The sequence below is a fragment of the Mustela putorius genome, unplaced genomic scaffold (assembly GCF_011764305.1).
Source record: "Mustela putorius furo isolate JIRA1106 unplaced genomic scaffold, ASM1176430v1.1 tig00000031_pilon_pilon_pilon, whole genome shotgun sequence".
NCBI classification, from domain to species: Eukaryota; Metazoa; Chordata; class Mammalia; order Carnivora; family Mustelidae; genus Mustela; species Mustela putorius.
In genome coordinates, this window is record NW_025421260.1 from 2,593,705 (window position 1) to 2,603,171 (window position 9,467).

The 9,467-nt window shown below is 35.7% G+C and overlaps 1 pseudogene; it reads left to right on the plus strand.

Moving 5' to 3' along the window:
• The first annotated feature begins 8,327 nt into the window (after nt 1-8,327).
• Nucleotides 8,328-9,200, plus strand: LOC101672504 (annotated as a pseudogene).
• Nucleotides 9,201-9,467: the final 267 nt, after the last annotated feature.

The window sequence follows — 9,467 nt, forward strand, 5'->3', positions numbered from 1 at the left end:
AATAAAATTGCATTTGGAATTGTGAAGTATTTGTGCTTCTCTCTGAATGCTTGATTTGTGATGCTTCCATATATGGTTATGCTCACAGAGAACTGGAGAAAGCTAGCCTGAAGAGAAACAGAGAATGGAGGATATAATCAGAGAGAACTTACAGTAGGATATCATTCAGCACCACAAAGAGGACCGAGTCACATCTGCCTTGGGATGTAACATGCTTTCCAGTTCTTTGTCCAGTCTCAGGAGTTTGGACTGTATCTCGGTGAACCGTAACTCATTTCTATATTTTAATAACATACGTCACTTTTCCTCGCTTCTCCCTCTCCTTCTTTCTTTTTCCTTCCTTCCCTCTATCCTTCCTCTGTTCTTCTTTCTGCTCATTTTCTCTCCACATTTTTTCCTCTAAATGAGAAGTAATAAAATTTCTATTATTTGGAAACAAAAGACTTAAAAATTTCACTGGGTTTATATCTTTAATTTTGAGCATCAATCTCCTTTACTCCTATTACTTGTAGGACAAGTAATAATTACACCGAGGTGTTTATATATACATACATACACATATTTCATGAAATGCATAATTTCAAGTTTTAGCCATTCTCTGTCTCAATGCTGAATATTGAAATAAGAAATTGCACCATGGATTCAGAGCACAGAGACAGTCACTAAATAAAACCTAGTAAAAACGACCTGGAAAAGAGAGTTTTTAGAAATACCCATCATGCAGAAATATATGTGTTTTGTTCTTTCTCACTGGTCGTGATGGAAGAAAGGGAGTGATTTGTTTTAAGAAAGCTGAAGAGGTGATTTATGTCTATTCTAGACCAATGTGGTGAACTCGGTCCTCAATATTCATAAACCAGCCTGTGGTCAGTAGTGCAACCTGCTTGACAAACTTTGAGGAAGCTGAAAAGGCCAATGTTCGACACATTTTGTGCAGAGAACTGATTTAGTCTTTGCTTTCCTTAGCAGGTGTTGACACTATCATTTTTATTAGGAATTTGATGAAAACATATTGGATGACCTTTCATACATGCTGATGTATGGCCTTTTTCCAAGCCATTTTCCCTTTCTCCCCAAACAGGATTTGAGAAGCTATAAGCTACCGCCCAATTTCAGCTTTCTCTTTTATGGATCTGTCCCTGAGGCTACATGACAGTTTTGCTGAAATTGAGCCAATGCATCTCAGATGATCACACACAGGGTGGTCTGTCTGCTGCTCTCACTTTCCAAACATCCGTGACTATGTGAAATTGTTTTGTGTTGTGCTAAAGTACCTTCTGCCCAAATGCCTGTGGCTTCCCTATCTCACCTTATCCTTCAACAGCTGTTTGGGATTCTCTCCTACTGTCATTGCCATCTTTACCACAAGAAAAATCCCCACTATTGAAGATTCTTTTTTTCTAATTCTGCTTGCTAAGTGATTCAGCTGAAGGGCATGAGCCTTATCTTTGTTTTCATCTTTATATTCCTTGTATTTTGTAAAGATGTGATGTTTTGTACAAAAAGAGACACAGAATAAATGCTTGATAGGGTTTAATGAATTCTTGATTTTGTATATGAAGCGGGGGAGAATCATTTTTCTCCCCAACTACTTTACTATCTCTCAAAATTTCCTGGTGAGGAGCAAAGATGATTCAAGATTCATTGAGATTTAAAAGGTAATTCTTTTTATGTATGTTTGATGATCACCTTGTTAGTGTCTGAAGAAGTTGGCAGACTATAAACATGAACTAGAATGCACTAAACACACGCACGTGCACACACACACACACACACACATACTAATTCTTTGAGACAATGTGATCAACTTAACAAAGATTTGTAAGTTAATATTTAAACCAGACTCTGACAACAATCTGTTTTGTCTTGATGTACCTTATAAACATAATTTTCATATACCCCATACAAGCTAAAATCTTGCTACAAAAACTACCACTAAAATTTTCTGTGTCCAGTCCTCCTTTTGGAATAATTTCATATATTCATATATATATATATATATATATATATATATATATGTATTTCCTTTCCTAAAGACCACATATATAGCCTCCATTTAGGCACATAGAAAAATCATACTTCCTGGCATTAGTATGACAGAAAAATTTACAAAGAACGTATACTTATATGTCCACCCTGAAACAGTCTAATGTATATGTTAATATGTACTAGATTATTAGAATTAATTAAAGCAATGTTAAATGTAGGGAAAGAACATTAAATATACAGCAAAAATATGAGAGAAACTAACTTCAAAATTTGGGACATGCTTCTAAAAGAGGATGTTATGGAAGTTTCCCTGAGGAAGTGAGGTTTTTGTTAGTCTTACAGAATGGGTTAGAACTGGGCAGGAGGGTGGAAGGTATGCTAGGGAGATGGATCAGCATGTAAAAAGATTGTCGTGGCTGGATGGAGCAAAGCAAAAAGAGTCTGCAACTCTGGAGCTCAAAAAAAGGAGAGTATGGTGTATAATAAGGTTGAAAATATAAGTGGAGGCCAAACCTTGCTAGACTCGAGGTCTTCTCACAAGCAATGGAAAGGATTGAAGAGTTTTTATCAAGAAAATGATCTGATCAGGTTACATTAAAAGTAAAGAATACACTGGAAAACAGCAAGAAAAAATGCAAAGAAATTACTTGGGAGACGATAGAAGTAAGCTATGTGAAAAGCGCTGGTAGCTTTATACAAGAGCAAGGATGATATACCATGGGGAAAACTCTTTCCCCAGGTACCTTATTGCATGCTATCTATTGAATGGGTTCTAACTAACTGGCTTCGAGCAGAAGGGATCTGAGCCACTTCTGGGAGTAGCTGATTTAAAAAATCCAACATGTAGACTCCATGTTCTTACCCTTTTACTAGTGTGATACAGATGCAATAAATTCATAGTGAAGCCCATAGCCAAGTCCATCTTGGAATATTTTTTGAATGAAATACTTGTCTTAGTTGGTTTGAGCTATTACACATTAGGCAGGTATTTGTTACAGCAATTTAAGTACTTTCACTATTACAGATATTTAGGGAATGTTGTAGAATAGGCAAGACTCAGAAATTGCTCAGCTGGACTTGGCAGGATACAATTATTTGTGCTGGGAGATTATGGCAAGAGTTCTGGAGTCAGATTACTTGGGTTCATAGCTCATCTCAGCAACTTCCTAATTGTGTAACCTTGAGAAAGTTACAAAATTTCTCTCTAACTCATTTAAGTCTTTAAGATCTGATTACATTAACAATCCAGGTAATGGAATGGTAAAAAGAATACATGAATGTATATAAACACATTGTTAGAAATATATAGAAATATATACTTGACATATATACTTGCAAATGAAGCTAGTATCATTTGTATCAATATATTAATGTTTTATTAATATAACATTGATCTATTGGACATTGTTATTAGCATCGTTAGAGGACAATCTGATTAAGAGATAAAGGTCACAGGGAAATCCTTTGGAGTCTAAAGTCAGATCTGCCTTTAGTAACCAGTCAGAGAGGTCAATAGGCAATTGGGACATAGGGGTTTGGTGTTCAAAAGAAAGGTGTAGAATACAGATATAAACTTGGAAGTATTTTGTAAGCATTTGATCATTAAGGGGAGGTGTATGGATGAGTATGTCTAAGTATATAGAAAAGAAAAAAATAGAGAATTAAGTCTTAGGCTGATCTTGAGAAATTGGAATATTTCATGGGAAAACTAAGAAGGATTAGTTTGCAAGGGACCTACGGAAAAGGCCATAAAGATAGAACTATTGTCACAGAGGCTAAGAAAAGAGTTGCATTGCAAGGGAAAGGAAATTCTCAAAGATACTAAATTCTGCTCTGGGGTCAAAAAAGTTTAATTACTTGATATTGGTGTACAGGCTTGATTTGAACTTCAGTTTTTAGGTTTAAATAATTTCTTTCTGATTTTTCTCTGTAACTGAAGAATTATTTAATTGCATTTTATTTTTAATAGATACATAGTTTTATGATTGTTAATTTTAAAATTTATCCTTTCTCATTGACATTTAGTATTTTATATTTGGTCATGAAATATGATGTTGTTTCTTTTGGACTTTAAGGTTCCTTTCAAGTAACATTATGACTTGATATTTGCTTAATTTTGTCAAGTTTCAAGTGTGTATGATAAGAATAAATATATTCATATTGTTGGCATAACTATACAGCTATTAATTCTAGCTAATTATTATTTACTCTAATCCTCAATAATTTTGCTTATCTTTTGTCTGCCAAATCTATCAATTTTTATGAAACATGTGCTACAACTTCCAACTACATTTAATGAATTATATTACCCTTTTTAATATATAGTCATAGTTTTGTATTTTATGGAGCAGATCTTTCTTCTACCAGTTCTTAAAATCCCACTTTTCCCTGATGGTTTTTCTTGAATTTTGTTTTTCCTTTCATGTTAATTTATTATCCCAAGTAAAATCCTGCTTGGGTGGGAGGATGAGCCAGTGATACAGCTCAGTTCCAACTGCTTCTCTCATAAGCTCACATCCAGTGTTTTATACCCATTTGTTTTCCATTAGTGAATTCTGTGTGGCAGGGAGCTCTCTGTACTACCCATGTAGATGTTTCCTTTGGTTGTGCTGTTCAATGGTGATAGGCATCGGAAGGACTGTTAAGAGCAGGCTCAGAAATGTCCTTTGGTTTTAACAGCCTCATAAAATAGTTATTAGTGTCCAGCTTACTGAATCTATCCCTCTCAGAGCTGGAGTTCCATTGTTCTGCCTTTCAGTGGTGAAAGGGTGGAAAAGAAGGAACTTAATATAGAGTCCAAAGTTTGCATAACAAAATGTCTCACCTCACAGGTTCCCATAGACAACAATGGTCCCTCCACTGCTATAGCCTGCCATTTTCTGCCTCTGTGACACTTCCATTTCCTTAGTATTTTTTCAAAAATTTTATGAGTATCTCAACTCTGTCAGTCCCCCACCTACGGCATCTCTAGGGTTACACTGGAAAGAGGGAGTCAGCAGCCCACATTAGTTTGTCATCTTATTAAGAACCAGAAGTCAATTTTGATATACTGTAGAAATCTAATTCTTCAAACTGACAAATTGATATTTAAATCAGGCTATTGTAATAATCCTCAAGCAGATTGCATTGCAGGTGTCTAAAAATCTTATAAATAACCTCTTCTAACAAGCAGTATGCTGTATATCATCCAAAATGAGAAAGTAAGGATACGTGCTTTAAAAAGTGCACATTTTTTTAAAAAAAGGTGCACATTTAAACTTTTACTCAGGTAAAATATGCACAAATACCAGGCTTAGATTCAAGTGTTCGCTGGAGATCAGGTTGCTATTAGGCCTCAAGCTACAGGGACTTTACTGTTATTGTTTCTGATTCATTCGTTCTTTTTTTTTTTTTTTTTTAAAAAGAAAGAAAGAAACAAGCAAACAAAAAAGTGAAACAAAAACAAAAGATATTGAAGGACCTAAAGACGTTCATGTAGCTACAAAGATTATTTTCTGACCAGCCCAGGTTTAAGAAGATGTATATAAGGCAGCAGTCTGTGATGTATAACCAAAGACAAATTAGGAAGCTGGACTTTAAGAACAGATTTGAGAAAATCTGAACTTAAAATGACAGAGGAGTGCAGTAAATGCTAATATCCTTTAAAATATCTCTTTTGTGAGCATGTTATGGAGAAGATTAAGCAAAAGCAGAAGAATGGGGAGGAGGAGGAAGAGGGAGTGGGAGAGGGGGAAGAAAAGGAGAAGGAGAGGGAGGGGGAGATGTAAAAGGAGGGAGAGGAGGAGAAAGGGGAAGAGGAAGAGGAAGAAATAGAAGTGGAAAAGCCTTGATTGTTGGGACAAACCAACTAAAGATGTTATAGAAAGAATAAAAAATCATCTTCAAATATGCTTTTATATTTTCTATCAAGAATACTATCTCAGGGGGTTCTGGGTGGCTCAGTTGGTTAAGTGACTGCCTTTGGCTCAGGTCATGATCCCAGGGTCTTGGGATTGAGCCCCACATTGGGCTCCCTGCTCCGTGAAGAGCCTGCTTCTCCCTCTCCCTCGGCCTGCCCTTCTGCCTACCTGGGTTCCCTCTCTCTATCTCTTTGTCAAATAAGTAAATAAAATCTTAAAAAGGAAAAAAAAAATACCATTTCAAACTAAAAAGACTAGAAAAAACAAGGATAAAGGAATTGAAATTCCCAAGTCTGTGAGGAGATGGTTACATTAAATGAGATCATTTTTCCGGTCCTAGATGAATCTTAATTTGGAGCACACTTGCATACACACAAACACAATAATCAACTAAAATATGCTCTATCTGAGTAAACTCTGTAGTCCTTGCAGGTCAGCAAGAAATTTCACAACAAGGAAAACGTATCAGATGGAGAAATCATGATTGCTCATAATTTGGGAGACCAGCAACATTAGCAGTATGTTGGTTGCGGGGTGAGCAGGGAACAATAAGCCTGGCAAACACATATTAGCAGAGGTTCATTTTTAGGTCAATTTCTAAGTCAGCAAACATTTATTGGATGTCAGTCACAATTTCAATTTTTTTTAGGGTTTCAAATAGAAGTATCACTATAAATAAAATCAATGAAACTTAGCCCTTAGGAACAAAACTTTATCCTTGAGTTCAAATATCTCACACAATTTGTGAAGGCAAAAAAATCAAAATAAATGTTTATAATATAAGAAGATACATAATATATGAGTGACATCTCCATAAAATATTTCAAGCTCATCTTTTAAACTTCTGTACATAGTGGGGAAACACAAATTATTTTAAGTACAGTTGTATTTAGAAAGATAACTTAAGCTATCGTGAAAAGTTTGACTAAATTTCACTTTCAGTTTATCCTGTAAGATCATTGTTTTAAGCAAGTTTCCACAGAGGCTTCACAGGACTCAAGCAAAATTTGGGTTCACTTGTTCTTTTAAAATACATAGTTAATTCTTGATTATTCTTGACTAGATTATAAATTAGCTGGGATTAAGAACTAGGCTCATCTCATTGACAACTGGATTCTATTCTGTTTTCATTATGTAGGTTTTTCCCTTATATTGTATTAACTCCCAAATCAATATCTCTAAGTTCAGAATTCTCCAAAATCTGGTTCCGTACGTATAACTTTAGTTGAACATTTACTTGGAACACCCACCGAGCTCTGTAACCCAAGACTTTCCAAACTGAAGTTATTATCCTCTTTAAAAACTAGTACCTTCCTATAAGCTTCTTATTCTTTAAAAAAAAATGACTAGTAGTGCTATCCAGTCTGTCTAGAACAAGACTTAGTTTGAGCTCTATCTCTTTTGTTTGCTACAAATGACTAAGCACCAGCTCTCTATAGTATTTATTAAATATTTATTACTGTTTTAAGCACAGGGGATATTTTTGAATTCAATTATTTGTATGTATCATAATATACCTTTAACACACATTGTTTTTACATAATGCAATTTATTTCTATAAATATTTCACTATTAGGAAGGAAATGATTTCATTCTTTACCATTCAATCAACTATGTCATTATAATGCATGTGGCCTGTACTCAAATAAAAGTTTGAGAACATCTGCTCTATCTGTGCACACAACAGCAGGCAGAACTCAAATGAAAAAGTGAATTCATAGCATGCAGTATCATAGTATTAAACTAATTTTAGTGACTAATTAAAAAAAAAACTCATTAAAAAAATTACCAAATAAAACTGTGCATAAAATTATACTTAAATGATCATTTTTATCAGCTTTATATAACGTGTGTTCTCTTTAGCTGTCATGTACAAAGAAGTTTCTTTGCTTTAAAATGTGAAAAAAAATTCATTCTGAATTGCTTAAATAACTTCTGAACAAACACATCAAAGTAATTATGACATTCTAAATGCTGCTGAGGAAATCCCTGCTTCTACATGAAACTTGAAGGATATTATGCTAAGTGAAATAAGCCAGTCACGAAAAAGACAAATACTGCATGACTCCACTTACATGAGATACCTAAAAGCAGTCACATGCTTAAAAACTGAGTAGAATGGTGGTTTCCAGAGGTGAGGGAGAGGAAGAAAGGGGAGTTGTTCAAGGGGTTTAGAGTTTGCTTTGCAAAGTGAAAAAGGTAGAGATCTGTTGCACAACAAGTGCATACAGCTATGCCATCATACTCCACACTGAAAAGTGGTTAGCATGATAAATTTTGCATGATGTATTTTATTTTTTACTACAACAAAATAAGAAACAATTAGAAAATAAAGCATATAAAAAGGGGGTCTCAGGAAGTGGTGGTTCGCAGACACCCCTCCTCCTTCCTCCCGGTGCATGCCCAGGTGGGTGGGAGGTCCCAGCCTAGGGTCCCGGTGGATCTCAAGGCAAGATGCCCAGGCGAAGCTTGGAAAACCAGTCTGCTCCAGCCACACAGACTACTGCAAGCTCCTGTCACAATTGTGTGGAGAGCGGTGCCAAACCTTCGCTGCTTCTGTGCGTAAGACTGCCGGGCTGTGAGACGAAGCAGACCTCCGGGTGAATGAAATCAGCGTGTGTGCCTCTACAGCGTTCCCAAATTTAAAGCAGGGCCCCGAGAAGTGTGATGACTTTGCCAAACTGCAAGATTATGGACAAGCTGAGATTGAAAGATTTGAAGAGGGCGGGGTTGACCCTTTGAAAGCTTTGGAGCCGTTGTTAAAACGAAAGGAGATGACCTCAAAGCGACATTAACAGCAAGGAGTCGAGAAACTAAACAGTTAACTCGGGAAGAAAACGTCAGCGAAATCCTGATGTTCGACATATTATTTCTCATGTGGAAACTGAACTGCAGAGAGTTGCAGTGGATGCTCCGTGAACAACTCGTCTTCTGGAGGAAAATACTGACCATTTTGAAAAGCGGAAAATAAAGGATATAAAGACTGTATTTTCAGAATGTATCATTACCAAAATGCTATTTTTTGACAAAGCATTGAAGGTCTACACTGCTGTGTATCAAAGCATACAAAAGATTGATGAAGAGGATTTAGAGGTTTTCCAAAATTCTCTGTAACCACCAAATTCTTCATCTGGTTTACAAATGGTAAAAGCAAATTCGAAGTGGCCCCTTCAAAGATCACTTTCAGCTAAGTGTGTATCTGGAATAGGTCAGTTATCCACCCCTCCACTAAGAAAGGATCAACAAGCAGGAGTTGATGAAGGGGGCAAAGAGTCAGACTTACAGAAGAAGAAAATTAATCTTCTTCCATAAACTTCATATTTTAATTTTCATCTTAAATGACTTAGCATACAGAATTACTAAACTGCAAAACTTTATACTGGCTCCATACATGTTAAACCTCAAAATGAAATCCTACTGGAGATAGAAATTAAAGGATATTTATGCTGACCAGAAAAGAAGATTAAAAAAAATAAATCCACACCAACTACTTCTTTTTTTTAAATAAGTTTTTCTTTATTTATTTGTCAGAGAGAGAGAGAGAGAGAGAGAGAAAGCACGCGTGAGGTGTAGGCAGAG